Here is a 20,611-nt window from a genome sequence, read left to right as displayed (position 1 = left end):
AACACTTCCCTCCTTTAGACATCTTGATCTAGCTACTCTTTCTCTTTCCAAAAGCTTGTGTTAAAACTAAACCTGAATTGAATTTGAATTTGAGATATTATTTGTCCTAAGAGCTGTGCAAGTGTTCCTGGAAGGTAATCCCACCTCAGCAACTACATTCAGCAGTGTGCAGCCCCGCTGTGATTTTCTTCTGCCTGGCACTAAGCCTTCTTTTGAACTGGTACGAGGAAGATGAGTAAAGAGTTTGTCATGTTAAAGAGGATGAAACCAAGGAGTAGGACATCTTATTGTCATTGCTAGTATTCTGTCACTGTGTGGGAAACAGATTTCCTAACCCCCCAGATTAAGGAGGATTCTATAGACATCCCAACTACTTGACAGCCAGTACAGAGAGAAGGGCGGCGTGTGAAGGCAGCGATATTTTAATAGTCAATCTTGCCAAAGATAAAGATCCAGACTGAAAAGAACTGTCCTACTTTGGAAATATCTTCTTAGTACACAGAAAGAATGGAAGAAAAAGTTTCAGTTATCATGCTCTACTTTTGTTGCACTCAGTTTGGGAAGTGCACAGACAGCAATTGCAAGTACTGATAAGATTACAGAGAAAACGGGAGAACTGGGAGTCATTTAAGGCCTTGTTGTTCCCAGTAATGACAGCTGACGGGCATACAATAGGCACAAAGGACAGACCCTTTACTGGTTAAAGCCTTCTTAAAAGGTAACAGTAAGAGCAGGAAATAACAAAATAGGATTTGGTGATAAAGCAAGTGCGTATGTGTAGGGCGAAGGAAATCAGGTGAAACACTGAATAGGAGAAAGACACTGAGAAAGCAGTAATGATGAAGGAGGCGTAAGGGAACCATAAGCAGTGAATTTGATATGAGCTTGTGAAGCAGGAGGGAAACTAAAAAGCCGGTATAATTTTGGACTGGACACTCAGGTTTCTCCCACTCCAGGTTGCATAGGAAGTAGTTGCAAAACAGCAGCTCCAGACTTCAAATATTTGCAAACTTTGCTCTCTGTAATGCGCTCTTACTTCCATTTACCCATTTCTGGGCTCATGAGCCTATTTGCATTATCAAATATAAGTTTGCATCCCCCTGTTCAAAGATAATGATACTGATTCCACTTTAGTTTCAGGATTCTTTAGGCATTTTTATTCTAACCTGTTCAAGCACAAGGACAAAGGGCCTTTTTGGATGTTCTGCTAGCATGCAAGCCAAATTCTTATGAAGCCTATATAAGTCTTGTTTAGAAACTTTAGTTGAAGTTTGAAGGACTTTGATGTTCACAAACCATTTTCAAAACACTCCTAGAAAGTTCCTCGTCTTTCTTGCCGGACAATGGAATTCTTGTGGGTGTACCGACAGGAATATGTGTGTTTGTGGATGGAGCTTTATCTAGTTTGACTTCAGCAGCGTGAAACACACTGAGGTTGGATAACATTATCTTCTTTTGCTCATTCGTTATGCCCTTGCATTGCTTTAATTCTCAAACTAAACTGCATCCAGTTAAACTTCAGAAATTTTAGAGAGTTGGAAACAAGTAATAACATAACGCTAGAAAGATTTTGGCAGAGAGAAGTGAGTTTTGGGGGAGAGAGCAATCACAGTGGGAAGAAATTGAAGTTGGTGACTTAAAGGCAAAAGATGTGAAATAATAAGGCAAACTGTAAATCAGTCTAGTTGCTCCCCACTCCTACTGAAAAACCTCTGGTGATCTTGCAGGCAGCTGTTTTAACAATGGGCACTGAGAAGCATTTGGAAAATTAGTTTACTTGGATTTCAGTAGTGTCAGACACCTAAACTGCTGTTAGGAAGCTGGGATTAAGAAAACATGTCAGTATTTGGTTCCACGTTAATTTATGTGAGAGCTGATTCTCTGCAAAAAGCCTTTAGCTTAAGGAGTGCTATCCCAGATGGATGTAAAGGGATATAGCCCAGAAGCATCACCTCATCGCAGTCTGTTTTGAAGGAATGAGAAGAATGTCTTATATCTATTTTGATCCAAGGTTGAGTGGTAAAAAGAAATAATAAAACCTAGTGATATGACAAATCGAAACCTAAGCCTGGCAGCAGGATTTGTTCAGACTGAGCTGTTTACCTGTATGTTTGACAGTTATTATGCGTAGTCTGAATAAAGTATAGATAAGCTTATAAACATATATAAATATATAAATGCATACATATATATGTGTTCTAAATCACTAACATGTCTGCCAACAAAACTTACCAAATACAAAACAAATAAATAAATAAAAAATATTGCAGCATTATCTATTTCTTTCACAGGCAGCCCAGAACACCTCCTCTGAACGAACTCTGTACTTGCCACTCATTATTATCCTTGTTGATAGTAGCTGCACTGTTTTTCTCCATTAGGGTAGTTACAGTATGACTTGGTATCATTCACCGTGCCTTGCAGACACAGGGCAAAACTGGGGTCCCTGTGCTAAAGAACATTGAAGGAGTATAAGTCTAGTCACAGACATGTGTTTCCTATTTGAGCCTGGAGCTGACTAAAAACTGTGAAGCCTAAAGCCAAAGCTAGAAGATGATTTTAATAAAAACACTGCTACTGACTGCATTGCCAGGTGGGACAGCCTGGGAGACTCTGCAAAGTGGGACAAAAAAAGAAAGAGGTAGTCAGACTGCAAAGCTGAAAAAAGTAGGATGATATACTGCAAGGGATATTCTCCATTGCAGCAAGTGGAGTATGTTAGAAATCACAAAGATGTTTTCAGAGATGCTTTATTCTCTCCTTGATCTCTGTGCAAATTTCTGCTTGACGTCAGTGGGAGATCCCCTTGCTGTCTTTATCAGCCTGAGGACTAGCGCTAGAAAGGATTTTGCCAATCACTTCCCAGTGTTAGTCACTATCCAAATGAGCAGTACTCCGTTTAGAAATTGTACTCTTTCTGTCCATCCACCTTCCCTCCCTTATTTATACATCAGCTTAATGACAGCAAATGTTGCCAGACCAGCCTTAAAGGCTCCAGCTCTTCTTTCTTAACCCAGAAAGACTGTAGGCGGCACTGGTGCAGCTTGTCTCTGCTCTTCTGCTACTATACCTCATTTCTCAATGCTAGGGACCCGCAGGGAGCAGAAGAAATTGAATTTCTGCCTTCTCTGTATTTATGCTGTTAATGAAAGAGGCTCATGGTCGCATTCATTCTGGGACACGGACACCTATTTTTTGCTAAATGGGACTGAAAGCACAGCTCATTTTTTCTGGATAACTCATCAGTGAAGAAAATCGCACTTGTAATTGAAACTCCAGGCTTCTTGCAGCCTTTCTCTGGGGTTTTTACTGGAAGAGAGAGGAAGCTGTGTGAAAACATCAGTTAATGCAAGAGCCTGTGCATACCTCCCTGTTTGCAAAGGGAACCAGTTATAACCAGAAGGCGCTGCGACAGACAAGCACGCACTGCAAAGCCAACCAGCATATATACACTGTATGTAGTACGTACCATACAGCTGGTGTTCTTTTGTTGAGGTCTCTTGGTCACAAAGTGGCCAAGTTAGATGGTTTCTATTCCCACACCAGTGGGCTGCATCAGCCATGCTGCTGGGAGGGCATGGTGGAGAAAAGGCTAAACCCCCTGCAACCCAGTTCTCCCCCGTAGTAGTTAAATGCTTGCTTAGATCCTTCTTTTGGCCCATGAATGTTACCTTTGCCTTGCTTCACCACTGTGATCCTGATATAAGTCTCCATCTCAGCTGCGTATCGGGTAAGCCAGTGTCTACAGTGCTTGCAAAGGACTTTGGGTTTATGCAGTGGAGGCTCTTCCAAACAGCATACAGAAAGCAGGTAACTCTATTTTCTACAAAGAATATAAAGAAGAAAAACTCTGTGGAGACATTCTGCAAATCTTTTTCCTTTCATCTCCTAAAACCCATAAGAAATTCTGCTAAGAAATGCATTTGTCAAAAATGTAAATGAAAAATAAATCACTGCTTAGTATGCATGTAACAAGTGGAGGAGTACTGTGGTTCACTGGAAATCTGAAGATGATACTGTACCCAACATGGCACTGCAGGCTTCTGTGAATAGCCTCTGCCAATAGCATCTAAGAGTAGATGGAAAAAAAACTGCTGGAAACACGTACCTGTGATAACCTAAGCAGCCACTGAGTGTCACCTTTGCTCCACAAAGCCAGCTGAGAGAGTCGTTGTATTCCATGGCAGAAGGATGCTGGAGCGTTGAGGAGAGCTCACACGTAACTGTTAGGTGCTAGACACAATCCCCGTTGTAAACTGGCGAGCTTTAATTAGCTTACCTGCTTTACAAACACAGCTCTCCGCCTCTGTGATCTGCAGTTTCTCTGATGTAAAGTAGGTATTTGAACTTAAAGATCACAGCTTGCTTCTGGAGAAGGAAAAGACTGAATTTCCTTCTGCTGTTGACTCCACTGACAACAGCCGTGTTAAATCAGGGGTGGGTTTGACCCAGTGACTCATACGGCTGAGCTAGTGGGCACCAAAGCAATGCTTTTATATCTCCCTCTTCATACTTAGTGGCTGGGTCTCACTTTGCAGCAATTGCTCTTTCCTTCCTCATTAATTAATTGGAGTACATAGTTCTGATTTGTCCTGTGTCTCTTTCTTATTGCAACAGATAGCCTGACTCTCCTGTTTTCCACTGAACATGGGCCAAGATTTTCTGTCCAGGGATCAAATCTTGCATCATCTGAACTAAAACTCTCTACTCAATGACCATAACTCTTATAACGGACTCAGCCTCCTTCTCAGCTCTTGCTGGACAGGCTTTTGCGGGGCTTCAGGTCTAAGAGAATGCTGCCAAGACCTCAGGGACCTGCAACACATGTCATGGCTTGCCAGGAGACTAACCGTGGTTCAGCTCAGGGCAGCCTCCAGCATGTCTCTCCCAAACTCTCTAGTTAGGTTTCTACGTGGATGAGGCCAAGCACAAAGCCATTTCCAGCTGCTCTGAGATATTCAAAGTAATTTTTGCCTACCATCAGTCTGCTGACCGCAAACACCTTTGCCTTTGCTTAGCCACAGGACATTCATCACTTTGGTTCTAACTTCCCAATCCCTCTCCTTTACTGTCTCAAGATGATCCTTTTTGTTGATGTGTCAAACGGTACAGCTGCGCACCACTGCAGTAATCAAAATGTAATTATTGGTTTCTTGCTACTATATATATGTTGTTAGGAAGTCTGATTCCCTGCTGGGGCTGATCAGGAAATCATTAGACTCAAGTAGGAGAAAATTAAATTCTGGAGGATACTGTTCTTCCTATACTGTACCATAAGGATGCAGAGAAATATGGAGATTCATGCAAGAGGAGAGCCCTGGATGCCAGAGGAAATTCTCCCCCAAGAACTTCTGATGGAAACAGAAGTATGGCAGTGACTGTGGGTATATTTGTCATTTCAATTTGATCAGTGTATCTTCTGTGCTGACTTTTTATAAAGAGTTACTGTGTTGAGAGTGCAAATGAACAGTATCTGGTTTCCCAGCAATTTATCCTTGGATAATTAAAAGTGTAAACTCAGAACATCCTCTTGCTGTTCTGCAAGGGGACAAATCTTGCTCAAATCTGAACAATGGCACCTGAAGATACCTAAATTACAGAGCTTTAATTTCAGCCAACTGGCAACAAGCTAATCACAGAACATATCCCAGTGTCAGATGTATTGCTCCAATCTCATAAATGGAGCCCTGACCTTAAGCCTGAAGGCTGGCTTTAATTTCTAGGTCAGCTATTGTCCCATTGGCTCTCTTGTCTTGCCCACCACCCCAGTAAAACTGATGAAAAGTCATATGTTTAAGAGTTAAGTAACACTAGTATGTGTGCTAAAGATTTGAGCATGTCAGATCTGTAGCACAAGTCCTCAGGTCTTAGCTGGGAATGAGGCAGTGACTTTGAAGTGTGACTTAAGAGAATTTTTTTTTATTGAAACACCAAGAAAAACTCTCCTGTCTTCCCTTCTTTTATATATCTTCAGAATGTAAGTTATACAGTGACTGACTTTCAGCTAAAGAATATGTGAATGCCCTTTTGCATCCAGTCACTGGGCAGGATGGGCTGTCTGTATTTCACAAAACCACACAGTAGTTGAGGTTGGAAGGCACATCTGGAGTTCATCTAGTCCAATTCCCTGCTCAAAACAGGGTCATCTGCAGTGGGTTGCCCAGGACAGTGTCCTATCTGGTTTCTAATATCTCCAAGGATGGAGAGTACACACAGCCTGTCTGAGAAGCACATTCCATGTTCATCCACTCTCATAGTACAAAGGTGTTTTTTTTTTAAGTGGAAATTCCTGTATTTCAGTTTGCGCCTATTGCCTCTTTTACTGTCACTGAACACCACTGAGAAGAATCTTTACTCCCCTGAACAGGTATTTATAGACGTGGATAAGGTCCCCCGATCTTTTTCTGCTTCTGGCTGAATAGTCTGAGCTATCCCAGCCTCTCTTCGTATGACAGATGCTCCAACCCCTCATAGTTTTCACAGCCCTTCAGTGGACTTGCTCCAGTATGTCCATATCGCTCTTGTACTGGGGAACCCAGCACTGGACACAGCACTCAGATGTGTCTCACCAGTGCTAAGCAGAGAGGAAGGGTCAATCTGCTGACAATACTTTATTGAATGCAGCCCAGGAAGCTGTTGGTCTTCTTTGCTGAAAGGAGAAATTTCCACATAATGGTCAACTTCGAATCCACCAGAACCTCCAGACCCTGTTCTGCAAAGCTGTCCTTGAGCTGGTTGGCACCTAGCGTATTCTGGTGCGTGGGGTTGTTCCTTGCCAGATGCAGGAATTTGTGCTTCCATGTACTGAAAAGTACATACTGAAATGAGGTTCCTATCAGCCCATTTATCCAGCCTCTTGGGGTCCCTCTGAATGGTAGCATGACCCTCTGGTGTATCAATCACTCCTTCCGGTTTTGTATCACTTGAAAACCTTCTGAGGCTACACGGTCAAATCACCTAGGTCAATAGCGTAAATGTTAAACAATATTTGCCTCAGGACCAAGCCCAGGTTACACCACTAGTGTCTGACCCCTGGCCAGACTGCTGCTGCTAACAACACTTCAAGCATGGCAATGCATCGTTTGTGACCTGCTGTGTTGCCCCTCCAGAAGGTACCAGAGTTATCCAAGTCCCCCATGTGGACCAGAGTCTGTGAGCATGAGGCTTCTTCCAGTTGTCTGAAAAAGGCATCGTAGCAGACTTCTGTCATCATATCACCTATGTTTACCTGACCACCACTCCTGACCCGTAAGCTCTCAGCTGGCTGATCACCCATGCCTAGGCAGAGCCCCATGCCTTCCTGTTGCTCTCACATGCAGGGCAAATTGCTTGCCTTTCCAGCCTGTCCATCCTGAGGAGCTTTTTCCACCTACTGTAGCACTCCAGTCATCTCAGCTACCCCACCACAGCTCCATGATCCCAAGGAGACTGCGTTTGAAACATTTCTACTAAAAATAGAGTATTTTTACCGCAGTAAAGAAAAATGGTCAGGGTTTGCAGCCTTCAAATGTGTCCCTGTTCATATCAAAGCTAAATGAACAACCCTAACAAAAAAATCACCTTAAAAGATGAGCTATATTGATGAAGTAGAGCAACATGGCAAAAATGAAGAGATAGCAGCTCAGAAAACTAATACTCTTCAATAAAACATCAATAGTGTGGGAAAGATCGTGGTTTAGTGAGATTTAGACATCATTAAAGCCAGTGGGATCTAAATTGCCCTTTCAGGGCAGAATAAAGAGCGTAGTAAGAAACAGAGGTAAAGGAAGGTTGTTGGCACCTGAGGAGAGACAGTCCTTACCTTAGGGCTTGGGAAACAGAAGTGTTTGTCTGCTGTGGTGTTCACCAGCAGATGTACGGGTTTTGTCTTGCTATGACACCTGCTTCTGCATCAGGGACTGGCTTGTAAAACCTATATCAAATGGAGCTATGTGGCTATTAGTATTATTTCATGTTCTTGTCAGTGTAGCCAACTGGTGAAACTTCTGCCTAGATGAAGTTGTTTTCTTGGTATGGTGCTCATCTGCAGGCCTTGCTGCAATGATTTCTTTTGCCAATACAGAGGCACTAGAAAGCAGCTCACATGCCATGATATTTTGCAGTTGTCTCATGTTGTTTCTCTTTCTGCTTTATAGCCATGCATCTGTTCTTGTACAAGTTGTAATGCATCTCCTTCTCCTTTCTCCTTCCCTCTGTATCTTCACATTTTCCCTACGCAGCTTGGTGAACTTCTTTCTTAAACAGTGGTAATTGTTGGAGGTTTGTATTAATCATGTTTGTGTCAGTTTTTACTCAGGAATCCAAGAAGAATGAGTCCTTTCTGCATGCAAGCAAAGCAGTTCCTTTGCTAAAAATCTTCAATAGAAGAGATTGCCCAGGTAGAGTATATGACATATAAGACAATGGTCTGGCCACATATGCTACGTTAACCTTCCCTCTGCTTTCCATTTCTCCGCAAAAAACATGTCCCAAGACCAGGCCAGCAGTTCAGAGAAGATCAGCTAATAAGAGAAGGTGAGACCTTGAAGAAAAGGAGTGAAGGATACGCAGACAGTGATAAAAATGTAAGACCAGCAAGTAAAGAGTGAAGCTGTGGTGAAGGGAAGGAGAAGGTTGAAGTGAGTTCTAGTGAGAAGAAAGCAATGTCAGACCAGTGCTTTCAAAGGAGCCAGACATCTCCACTTTGGATGTTCTGGGAAGTGCTCCTATCAAGTGGGCCTCCCCAGACCTTCATGGCAAGGATTTAAGATGTAGGTATTATCTTACTGGGGATGAGGAAGCATGTGATAGTCCCCTGAGTTGGAGCTGAAGAAATATACTGTAAATCTGGACTTTTCTGCCTAAATACGAGAATCCAGTGTGCTGCCATGTCCTCTGTTTTTATTCAATGTCTCTGAATAATTGTGACTTCTGATTTTTGTGTTCCTCCTAAACCTGGACACAACACTCAGTGCTGCAGGAGGACAGAGAGCCAACATAGCGTAACGTGCAGGCTTGCTTCCACTTTGTAGATACAGTTTCCTCTCACACCAAGCAATTCTTGTAAGTATTCATTGTCTTTAGGAATCCTTCTTTCATAAAGGTTTGGGAGCTGATGAAGTATAATCAGGTCATTTTTAAAAGCAAGACCTAGAGTTATAGCACTGGTCCAATGGCTACAAACAAGACAGAACAATCCAGTGTGGAGTTTAAGCACCACCTGCCTTTACACCCAAGCTGTTTCCCCTGGAGCATTTTTTCCTTTTCTCTGACTACTTAGTTATAGATTTAAGGAATGAGGACAAAAATCCTGTCTTCTTGGTAAGCCTTAAATTTGGTACAGAGCTTGCAATGCTGATATTAATAAAGGGTTGCAACAGTTCAGCTATTAATACATTTTCTCTGGCAGAGCTTAGCAGAATATGATGAATTCTGGGTACAGTATGTTATGCTAATTAGCATAAATATAGGAAAGACCTTTTCCCTTCTGAATATAAGAATACTCAAAATGAATTCTGTAGCTAACATATGCACACAGGAACATAAGATTATGTGTATCACTGGCAACATCATCTTATTAGCTACAAACATATGCTTTGTACAAGGAGAAGGTCTGATTGTTAAAGGAAGGGCAGAATACTGGTGGATGAGGTGAGGAGGAGGAGAAGAAAGTGATGGAGATCTCTGGATGCAGTTCATAGAAACCACCTTGGAGAAGGTTTTTTTTGGGGGGAAAACCAATGACCGAACCCCCTTCTCCCCATTACATTTACATCCGTTAATTTATGTGGACTGCTTCCACCCCAATAAGAGCTATTCTGCAAAGTAAAGGAGGAAAAAAACAACCCGCCAAAAATTTTCTTTCCCCTCAATATTCCATGTATTCAGATCTATTGAATTAAACTGCCTTGTATGAAATGCTTCCCTATATCATTCCCAAGAATATAACAACTCCATAGGAATAAATGGATGTGGTTGTTTTTTTATTTTTCATGTTTTTTTCTTTTCCTTTAAATACTCTCTCAAAATGAGAAATGGAGGAACTTCCAAACCTTTTGTAATCAATTGACAGAATTGGATACTGTGTATGAAATACTTCTTTTAGAAAGATAATGGGGACTGTGTCACAGTGGGAGCTAGTCAGATAATGAAGCACAATCCTTCTAATTACAAGACCAAAACAAAACAAAATGCTAATGCTTGTCAAATCACACATAGTGCACAGTCAGAGTAGATGTTGTTAAAGGGGAAGTCTTTATATCTTTCCTCTTTCTTAAAGCGTCCCTTTAAGCCAACAAGAATTTCTCTGCTGTTGTGGTTGTTCACGTAAAGCAGAGTTTGGCTTGTGTTTATTGATGGTGCTGATACAGTGTTTTAGCCACCTGAACAAAAAGTAAGGATTTGATGAGCAGTAGGAGTTTTGGATTTGAAGGTATGCAGGGTGTAAGGTTGGGGTAAAGGTATCTTAAAAAAGTCCAAGGGTCTTTGCCATGCACTGCTAAAATTTGCTCTTGTTGATAATGCACTGAGTTTACTGTAGGTTTCAGTGAAACTTGTCAAGTATCTGATGGAAAAGTCCATTAGGAATGGTGGAATTATTAGGTGGCCTTTTAGTCAGTCCTAATGAAGAGATCTTTCTAGTTACTTACGGTTGAATTGCAATTTCTCTGTGAATGCTTATGAGTAATTTTATATGTGCGAGTAACAAAAGGAAGTAGAGACAAATGGACAGCAGAAGTTCCTTTCATTTTTCATTCAGAAACTGCAAGAAAAGTCTGCTTTCTTCATCTCAAGATTAGAAAATGGCATCAGATGCCGTATCTGAAGGATCTGAAGGCAAATAAGGGTATGAGCAGCCTGATCTAGCAAAGTTCACAGAAGTCAAAGTTCCCCACTGAGTTTCTGGAGTTTTACTTTTTTTTTTAAAGAGTGAATGTTCCTATTTGACCTGTATTTTGGTGCTGCATGATAAAAAATTAAGATGATACACAATATCTTCTATTATTCAGCATTACTTTGGAGACACATCAAATAGAGTATGTTTTCCAAACACAGGATGGTCTGTTGTTACTTACGTTGCAGGAAATTCTCTGAGGGATATGTTGTATGACCCAGAATTGGTTTGAAATAACACAGCCCGACTTGGTTCCTGGTAATCACATTGGAGATGCACTTTGCACCATGCTATGCTCAGAACGTCTTGTCTGATTCACATCCATCTTTTTAGTCTCTGTTTTCTCTCAAGTACACAAAACACAGGGGTAGGTCAACAAAAGTTCAGGTTTTGATGAGACAGCATTTGTGATGATGTTTCTAGCCTGTGTGTTTGTTTATAGTAAAAGGAATATATGAATATGTAGCTATACTATGAATCTGACTGCTCCAGATTTATCCTTTCTTTTCCAGGTTGAAGGAAGAAGGAAAGGAAAGTCAAAACTGAACCCATCCATTCAGATGTGAAATGCTAGAACTTTCTTTTTTTTAAATTAAATGTTAGATACCTTTATTTACAAAATGCCTCTACCACCTGTTCTTGATCCTATCAGTACAGACTTTTACATTTGATACCATGTAAGTGTGATAAAGGCAAAAATAATGTCTAGATTGTTGTGTGGATTAAATATCTGCTTGTTAACAGAATAGTCATACCAATAGTTTGCAGAGGGCTTTGGCTGTTGAGATGGATACCTCAGAGACCAAGTATTTTTCTCGTCCCAGCAACAATTTGTTGAAGGTGTCTATTTAGAAACAGAATCATAGAATCATTTAGGTTGGGAAAGACCTTTGAGATCAAGTCCAACCATTAACCCAGGACTGCCCAGTCCACCACTAAACCATGTCCCTAAGCACTGCATTTACATGTTTTTCAAACACTTCCAGGGATGGTGATTCCATCGCATCCGCAGACAGCCTGTTCTAATGCTTGACTACCCTTTCAGTAAAGAAATTTTTCCTAAAATCTAATCTAAACCTCTCCTGGTGCAACTTGGGGCCATTTAGAAACATATGAAGTGTATGTCCTCAAGATGGGCCACAGAAGTACAGCTGTACCAATCGTATTCTGTATAATTTTGAATATCGGGATCCAAGCATAAGACCTGCAGTGCATGGATGCAGTTCTTTGAGCTTCAGGGCGGACTCCTGCAGTCCTAAAATCAAGTGATCTAAGCTGCCTAACAGTTCTTTGAATTTAATGGCTTAGAAGCATACGAGGGGTTTTGTGCATGTTATAGAGATGTTCTGAATATTGTACTTATTTCTCTTTTACATGTGTTCTCTGTCAACCACATAAAGTTAAGATTTCCTCTATCTCACTGGTGCACTGTAAACATTGGTTAAGTGAAGAGCTGGAAGTATTTAATTATTGTGATAATATGAAGCCATTATATCCCATTGATTGTAGGTAGCTGGCTCTAGGGAATGCACCGTACAAGCATCTGAAGTGCTTTCCAGACACTAATTATTGCCACATCATTCCCATTTGAAGGTACAGAAATTAAGGCATAGAACAGTAAGCACTGGGGCTTTCAAGCACAACAAATCCCAGTCTAGACTCTGAAATACATATTGAAAATTTCCAACTAATTGCAGTGGTTTGCTCTTTCTAAGCTTGCTGGAAATCTGTTGGGGAAAGACAGAGGTATTCAAACCATCTGAATGAGGCCTTTTGGTTTGGCTAAGCCACCCTTGCCCTTAGCTTTAGATCAGTTCTGCTAGTGCAGAACTTCTGGTGGTTGACACAGCTTGCACCTAGGTGATTTAAGGGCAACTGTTGGCACCTGCAGGCCAAGCAACATGTCCCCTGCTGTGGGCTGCTGGAGTGAGACCTGGGAATTCCAGATTCAGCCTCCCAGCTCTCCTTCCCTTCCATCTTTCAGTCTCCAGTAGCTGCAAGTCACGCTTCTGGTCCAGCACAGCTCTGCTGCAGATGGAAATGCCAGAGGGCAGCTGAGGTGGTGAAGGGGAGCACAGGCTTCTCTCCAGCACGCACAGATATATAACGTCTCACTAATGCATTTAAATTAATGTTCTCGCAGCTTCCTGGTGAGAACAAAAAGATCTTGTGGTGCAGGCACTTTCCCTTTTAGGGAACAGTGATGCCTCCAAAGACTGAGGTCTTGACAGTCTGAAAGAATTAGTCTCTTTTCAAGCAGAAAGGTCAGCTACAGGTGAAGGAGCTGCACTGAGAATACCTTTAAACTGCTCTGTCACCTCCTTGATGAATTGCTGGGAGCTCTTTCTCCAAGGCTGGGTATATTTAGATGCTCTTTGATAGATTATTCTTTTAAAGGCAGATTGATTTGGCCAAGGTATCAGCAGATCAGCTGTAATTTGGCCTGAAAGTAGATAGTGATCTGGCAAAATGGATCCCTGTTTGCAGCTCTACCTTTTTCCTGTAGTAAATCTGCTTTTGTTCACTAACTGGCCTCTGCGCTGAACTGCTACATTCACAAGTGCCACCAGGACTCAAAGGAAGAAGAAAATGCCCGGGAAGATATTTCAACACATTTACATCTCTTAAGTTTGTGGGATTCAAACATAGGCTGCAAGTCTGCCAAAATGGGGGCTGCAGCATGCTCCTCTGCAAGCCATAGCAAAGTCTTGGGATGAGCTCTGGTCCTTGCACTGTCCAAAGCCTCTGCCCTGCAAGGGACTGTAACTCCCAAGACCTCACCTTGTGGCATTAAGAGAAAGTGGTCTTTTCCAAAGCAGCCTGAAAGCATATTCCCCCAAATGGATGAAACCTATTTTTTAGCCCTTTCCTCTCTGCTATTAAATTGGAAAAGTGGGTTTGCAGTGCTCTTCTGAAACTACAGAAAAGTGCCTGACCCCTGCTCCAGGGAAATCTCTTCACTGGGATCACACATCTGGAATGGTAAATCCCCATGGCAGAAAAGAGAGACCATTGGATCCCCCAGGCTCTTAACTTGTCTTGCATGTTTTGCAACCAAAAAAGGATGCATTTTTGCCTTAATAGGGCAATGACCATCTTAGATAGCCAAAAGCTATGGCTACAGCAGAGACAAAAGTAATTTTTCTGTAGGCAGGATTTTTCTGTAGGCAGCTTGCTTGGGCACCAGAGAGGAAACCATGGCACCCTGAACTCCAGCTGCTCAAGCAATGCTTCTCAGTCATCATCAGGCCTTGGTGGGTGGGATTAGGAGTATCTGAGACTGTTAAAATGGTAAAACTGCACTGATGAATTACTTTACAAACATAGGGAGAAAAAAGATGCCTCACTGGAAAGGAACAAAATCTGAGTTCTGGCTGCTGCCATGTTGCTGAATGCAGAGAAATACTATTTAAAAAATCATGCAAATTCAACTCCATTAAAGAACTCATGCAACTTCAACAGTACTGCAAGCAATCTCAAGGCTTGGAAAGCACAGAGGGAGGAATCTGGTTTTATTAGTTCAAAATGCCCATTTTGGCTTTGGCTAAATTTTCAATTTTGTTACTACTGGTTTGATTCTCTAGAATAGAACTTTGAGATGTTAAAACACACACTACAAACAAATCTTAACATGAAGATTTTTTTTTACTCTATCTAAGCTTATGCAAAATAGGTAAAAACCCCTCCACTCAATTTCATCCTTATCATCGTTTTCCTGTTTACATTTACAGTTATGACCCCCAAAAAAGTTTCTCCTCAGCTCAGCTTGAAGCCCCATCATGAACTCAAGAGGCTGAATCCATTCACCTCACAATGTTTTTGTTCTTATACCTTGCTAGAATATCTATCAAAAACTTCAGCATCAGAGTTTGTAATGAATCTGGGTATCACAAATTATCTTCTGGCTAATGCAGAGGATCAAGCTGGAATTAAGTTCAAGTGCTCTTCAGTTTGGCTTCAGCATCCTACAAAACAATCTCCAGCCACAGTCAAAGCCCAAGGATCTGCTGCTATGAAAATGAGATGGGACAGCCAGATGAACAGACAAGCATGCAAAGAAGAAAGATTTCATTTTTCATCAGAATGCCAGAGAATAAAACTGATGTTCAGCTTGGAAGCCCAGAAGGTTATGACATTCTCTTTAAAAGGTGAAACTCTGCAACACTGAGTGCAATTTCGGGCTGTCTAAAGATTCAGACAGACACAGAGTTATGCGGCCTTGCTTACTGAACTTCAGTTAAACATTCATCAAATCTTCCCAGTTTACAGGGTCCACAGATCAGCAGACATTTGACTGACTGGGAACAACCTGTTCAGTGCCTGCCACTCAGTGATGCTGCCCTGGCCAGCCATGCATGTCCTCCATGTCCACCCCAAGGAGAAAGAAGTGCCCTGGTTTAAATCTCCCTGAAGCTCTGAGCATGAGGAGCTGCTCAGACATCGAAACTTTGAATTATTGTTTCCTCAGCCTTTTAACGACTTCTCACCAAATTTCCATTTTGTTGGTTTTGTTTTGTTAAACCAAAAAAGAATCAGGTTTCAAATTGGTTTTAGTGAAAAAAAAATGATCTGCCTTCTCTCCCAAAACTTGTTTCCAAGAAAGAATAATAACAAGAAAGAGCTTATCACATATTGATAAAAAATTAGGTTTCTCTTTTTAAATCACTTCCTACCATTCATACTCTGAGAGAGTCTTTAACTTATTGCTAAAGAATTTCCACGGGTGTATTTTCCTAGCAAAGATTTCAGGTGTCAGACCACTGTTCTCTTATCTGGGATGTGTCCACTCCTCAGCAAGCCCTGAACTAAATTACCGATGAAATAAATGACAATAACTTCAGGCGCTGAAAGGAACCATCTGGTGGAGATGAGACTAACAGATGTGCTTTCACTGTTTATACCTCAATCCACATACTTAAGAACTGCACTGCTATATACCTCCTTGTTCCCCTGCTTATTAATAATGCAGCACTTCTGTTCTTGCAGCGCTGAGGGATCCCATCCACCATGCCAGGCCCTGCATAGCGCCAGGCATTGTAGGCTCAAAACACTAAAGCCCAAATGCTCCAGTGAACTCTGTGCCCTGGCCTTGGAAAAAAAAGAAGCACAGGACCAAGTCCCAGGGAACCGAGAGAAACAACTGCTCCCTGAATGGGACACAGGGTAATATTGATCACAGTTGCACAAGGAATAAGTAATAGTAGGAAGAGAAGGCAAGATCCTTAAAGTGCTACACCTATGTATTAGTTGCCAAATCAACTCTCGTGAACAGAGAAAATTTTATTCCTTCCTGCTGTGTCTTCTAGACACACTGTCTCTGATCACAGTTTCTTCAGTTCCTCCATCACGAAATCAGGCCAAGCAATAATATGATTTAAGGACCACATCCATATTGTCACTGGACAGGTATTTTGGACTCACCCAGACCCACATTTTCAATGTTCTAGCAAGTGCGACTTGATGGGTAGGCAGAGGGTTGCTCCAAAGCAGAGCCTTGTGAACTTGTTCTCGTGGCTACTTCCTAACCAGCCCTTTTTAAGAATAGCAAAGACAATGTTAAAGTAGCAACAAGATGTTCTGACAGTGCATGGTCCCACATCATTCAAGGTAGGAGGTGTGGACATTTGCTGTCTGGGCAAGTGGAACAAATATTCAATTTGGCAGATTCCCAGTGCATCCCTCGCTCGCTAAGCTATAAGAATTATGCTATACCTGGGAGATGCCACAAGGGTATAGCGACACCATGGTTTCTTGCCTGCCTGAAGCTGACTTTGGTTCTCTGAAGGTTGATCAACATTTATCTTTGTGCAATAAAGCACAGTTTTCTAAAATCAAAGCTAATAATTTTCTTCTACTGAAAACTAGCACACAGAAGACGCAAATTATGAAACAGAAAGGCAATATTTGAGAACAGAGCCATAGATTTAGGAGCATCATTCAAAGGGAACGTATGTATTAAGCTGAGTCTGTTCAGCTACAAACCAAGTAGAAAAAGATTTGTGAGTTCCTGGCACCGTGCAGCTCACGGTTGTTTTCAGCATGAAGAGACTGCATGGGCTCGAGAGCTGTGTCTGCCTGTGCAGAAAAATGTCTGCCTTCAGAGGAGCCATCTAAAAACTGGGATATGTGTTTGGTGTGAACTTGAAGGCTTTTCCTGGTCCTTCAGATGCACAGTGTTCACAAAGAGACTGCTTCTGATGAGAGAGGGAAGCTGGCAATGGGTTTTGTGTCATCTTAGAGACAACTGCGCAAGGAAAGGGAAGCTGGAAATAGATTTTCATGTTTATATTTGCGAAGACAGAAGCTGTCCTAACACACAGCAATTTCTTCCTGTGCTTGGGGAAGGTGATAAGTGGCATCCTTGGATGGATGAAGTGAAATCTCGCTGCTACCAAAGGCAGTGGACAGAAACTCTGCCCATAGGATCATTGCCAGGCCACAGGCTCTTTCAAAGGATGTTCTCCTCTCAAGGGCTGAGTGTGAAATAGATGGGGTAGCTTCGCAAACCAGAGTTGGGTGCCACATGAAGGACTGATAGCTGTGAATCATATTGCAGGTCTGGGTTAAACTCCTTGATTACAGATCAAATAAAATCAAGTGATTCTGTGAATATCTGAAGACTACTTCCTATCTTTCAGAGCTCCAACTGAAGTTACCAGGACTCTACTGGAACAGGACTACCAAGTGTTGTAAAGCAGACTGTCCCATGATGGCTTAACAGCCAACGTCACTATTTCAGTTTGTGTGATGCTTTGTACAACCAGTTATGGTTCTACCCAGCACCAGTGGTGAAGTCGTACCAGTATTCAACCATTCTCATATTTTACCAACAGTGATGGAGCCCATGTCATGGAGAAACACAACTCTGGCACCCAAGACACTCAAAGCAAGGGCCTCTTGTCTTGCTCCACTAGATGGGACTTGACTGAGGAATTTGCTATGGATCAGTTTATGGCAATTATAAATTAATATTCAAAGCTTTCTCTCATTTTTAGCCATCCCCCCTCTTTTCTACTTCAAATCATGCCATGAGGTTATTCCTATTCTGCATAAAATTAGAAGCATTGGATAAATATTTCCAGAAAGTACTAAAACAGTTACTGGTTTGCTAAGCTAGGCTGCTTCCTTGTTTAAAAGTAGACAGCATAAGAGAAACCAGTGGGTAATCTCCCTGCGAAATACAATCATTGCAAATGCAACTTCTTCAGCTGTGGGCGCACAGAGGCAATTTGGTGGGAGCCCTTTGTAAAAGCACTCACTGGCTGCACCTACTAGTAACTCTACAGTGCCCTCATTTGTTGTGGAATCCATAGCACAATCAGATTTCTTCAGACATTTCAATTTATTGTTCTGATGTTAAGTAAAAATACCCAGTTGATAGACTCACTTGAACAGGGAGGCGCTATATTGTGTTAGGCACAGCTTGGAAGCTTAAAAATAACCTGAAAAGAAATGGAAAAATCACTTCAGTCAGTAATGGTTCCACACCGTATTCCTCAGAGCTGCCAGCTGTAGTGACGAGAGTTCAAATGTCAGGATTTGGGGTTGATTCGGTGATGTCCCAACACCTGGAAGTGAGACTCTCGCCTCACTTTCCTTCACTTGCAGTCAGGAGGGGAAGTGAGAAATTCCAAGTGGCTCAGAAGTAAAACTGGCTGAGAGAAAGCTAAAGACCCATGAAGACCCATCTTTACTTGCTTGCTTTCCTTACCCGTTATTTTTTCAGCCAGCCCTTTGACTTTTAACTTTACAGTGCTGCCCTGCCTTGTGTGTTAAAGGGGCACGCCTGAAAAGGAATCGTGGTAAGGCAGATCCAACAACCCAAAAAGGTTAACCATGCTCTGCTTAGCCGGTTGAGGAATAAAAAAAGCTTAGGATGAGTATTTTTTCAAGAAAGTCAAGGACTAGCGTGGTCATTGCTCGGCAGATCTACAAGTCCAAGCTTTGGAACTGCTGATACAATGCATGAACCTTGTTGGCTGAAATCCTTCCTCCTGTCTCAAAGACAAGGACTGTGCAAAATGATGAGGCTAGATTATGGATGCACACGTGCTTTTTGCACTCTGCCATGGATTCCGTAAGGTGAGCGTGAGTGAATTATGGATGGTCTTTTGATGGGTTTGCAACAATCTTTTAATGGCACTGAGACGGTGTGAAGTTGCAGTGCATTGATTTTCTTTTGTCCATACAGTAATTTGTAGTGGTGGAGATTTATTTTCCTCTTTATGTTTTCCATGAAGCTAGCAGGCAGCGAGGCCAACGGCAGCTGGCAGTTGGTCTCCCATTTCTAGGGATGCCACAGACAGCCACCTTTGTGCTCAGAGGATCACTGAGGGGGACCTGATGCCTAGGGAGAGCAGAGGTGGTGTGGGTAATTTCTGTGGACCGATTTCCACCTCTGGCAGGCAGTGATGTTGTCTGCTGGGTCAAAACTGCTGCAGTGGCAAGCCAGAGAACATTTGACCTGTCAGCCCTCAGACCAGGGGACCCATCCTGGTAAGTCTTTCCCACAAGCGAGTGCTGTTTCTATGAAGGCATTTTACAGATGGTGTTTTATATTGGGGTTTTTAAAATTAATTTTGCCCATTTTGGGACCAGCAGTGCCAGACCCACAGTTATTCTGACCCTGAACAGGAGCTAATATAGGTTCTGGTTTCCAGCTGCACCTTGTCACTGCAGAGAAAAGGAAAACAGCTTGAGGCAGCAGCTACTTTTCATCAGGCTCATCTGCAGTCTAGGGAAGGCAGACCTGGCTGTCTTTTATTTTTCTATCTTTTATTTTTCTGCACAGCTTTGAGACTTCGTGGGAATCTCCCCTCTTCCATTAGCAGATTTAAGGAGCAGACACTGCTTTCAGTCTCGCCAGCAAGACTCTTGTGTGCCCTTCTGCCTGGCCTGCTTTCCTGCAGTTCATTCAAAGATCTGGAAGCCAGAAGGTGACAATCTGATCACTTTGACCATCTGCAGATCACAGACCGTAACTTCAAGTCAAATTAGGCCACAGCTTTTAAAAATAAAGATCAAACCTGCAACTCTGACTTAAGACTAAATCTGAGTGTTTCATGTTTGACTAGGTTGTTGTACTGATTGACTTTTAGGCTTCATTTTGTGTTTGTTTAGCAGGCAGGAGCAGCAGCTGCCGCTTAGATCCCCTCAATACTAAGCCCTAAGAAACAAGCCCTAAAAAACAAAAAAAAAAAAAAAAAAAGGAAGAAGAGCTTGACATGTAACTATAAGGAAGAAGGAGGACACGGATGTTCAAAGAGGAGAGAGGAAATGTTTGAGCATCTCTCTGCTGCTGAACACTGAAGTCACGGTTACACAAGGTAGGTTGGGTGTTTGAACAACATAGCTGTGGCAGCGTAGTGCTGTGTCTGGGATAGCAATTCCCTAAGTCAGCCTCCGCGGGGCTTCAGTTCTTTTTTATGGCTACGCTGCTCCTACTGCCTGGATTAGCTGGGATATCAGTGCTGCACTCTGTACTTGCACTGTCTTATTTGACATTCATCAGTAGGTGCTTCCAGACTGTGCACAGGCACACTGGTAGATTTTGTGGGCATCCCAGCAGTGAGTTTAAACAAAATGATTGAAAGGGATCATGAGATAGGTTTGTGTGTGGATGGAGTCCTCCTCAATGCCTTTGGAGCTCTGGAGGAGAGAGCATGAGGGTGCTTGATGGAGCTTCTACCGAAGGTTGCGTGGAGGTTGGTGTTAGAGATCAGCTAAAAATGGGATTAC

Source organism: Falco naumanni, chromosome 3 (genome assembly GCF_017639655.2).
Source record: "Falco naumanni isolate bFalNau1 chromosome 3, bFalNau1.pat, whole genome shotgun sequence".
NCBI classification, from domain to species: domain Eukaryota; kingdom Metazoa; phylum Chordata; class Aves; order Falconiformes; family Falconidae; genus Falco; species Falco naumanni.
The sequence above is the reverse complement of the archived record's forward strand: the minus strand, read 5'-3'. Positions refer to the sequence as shown.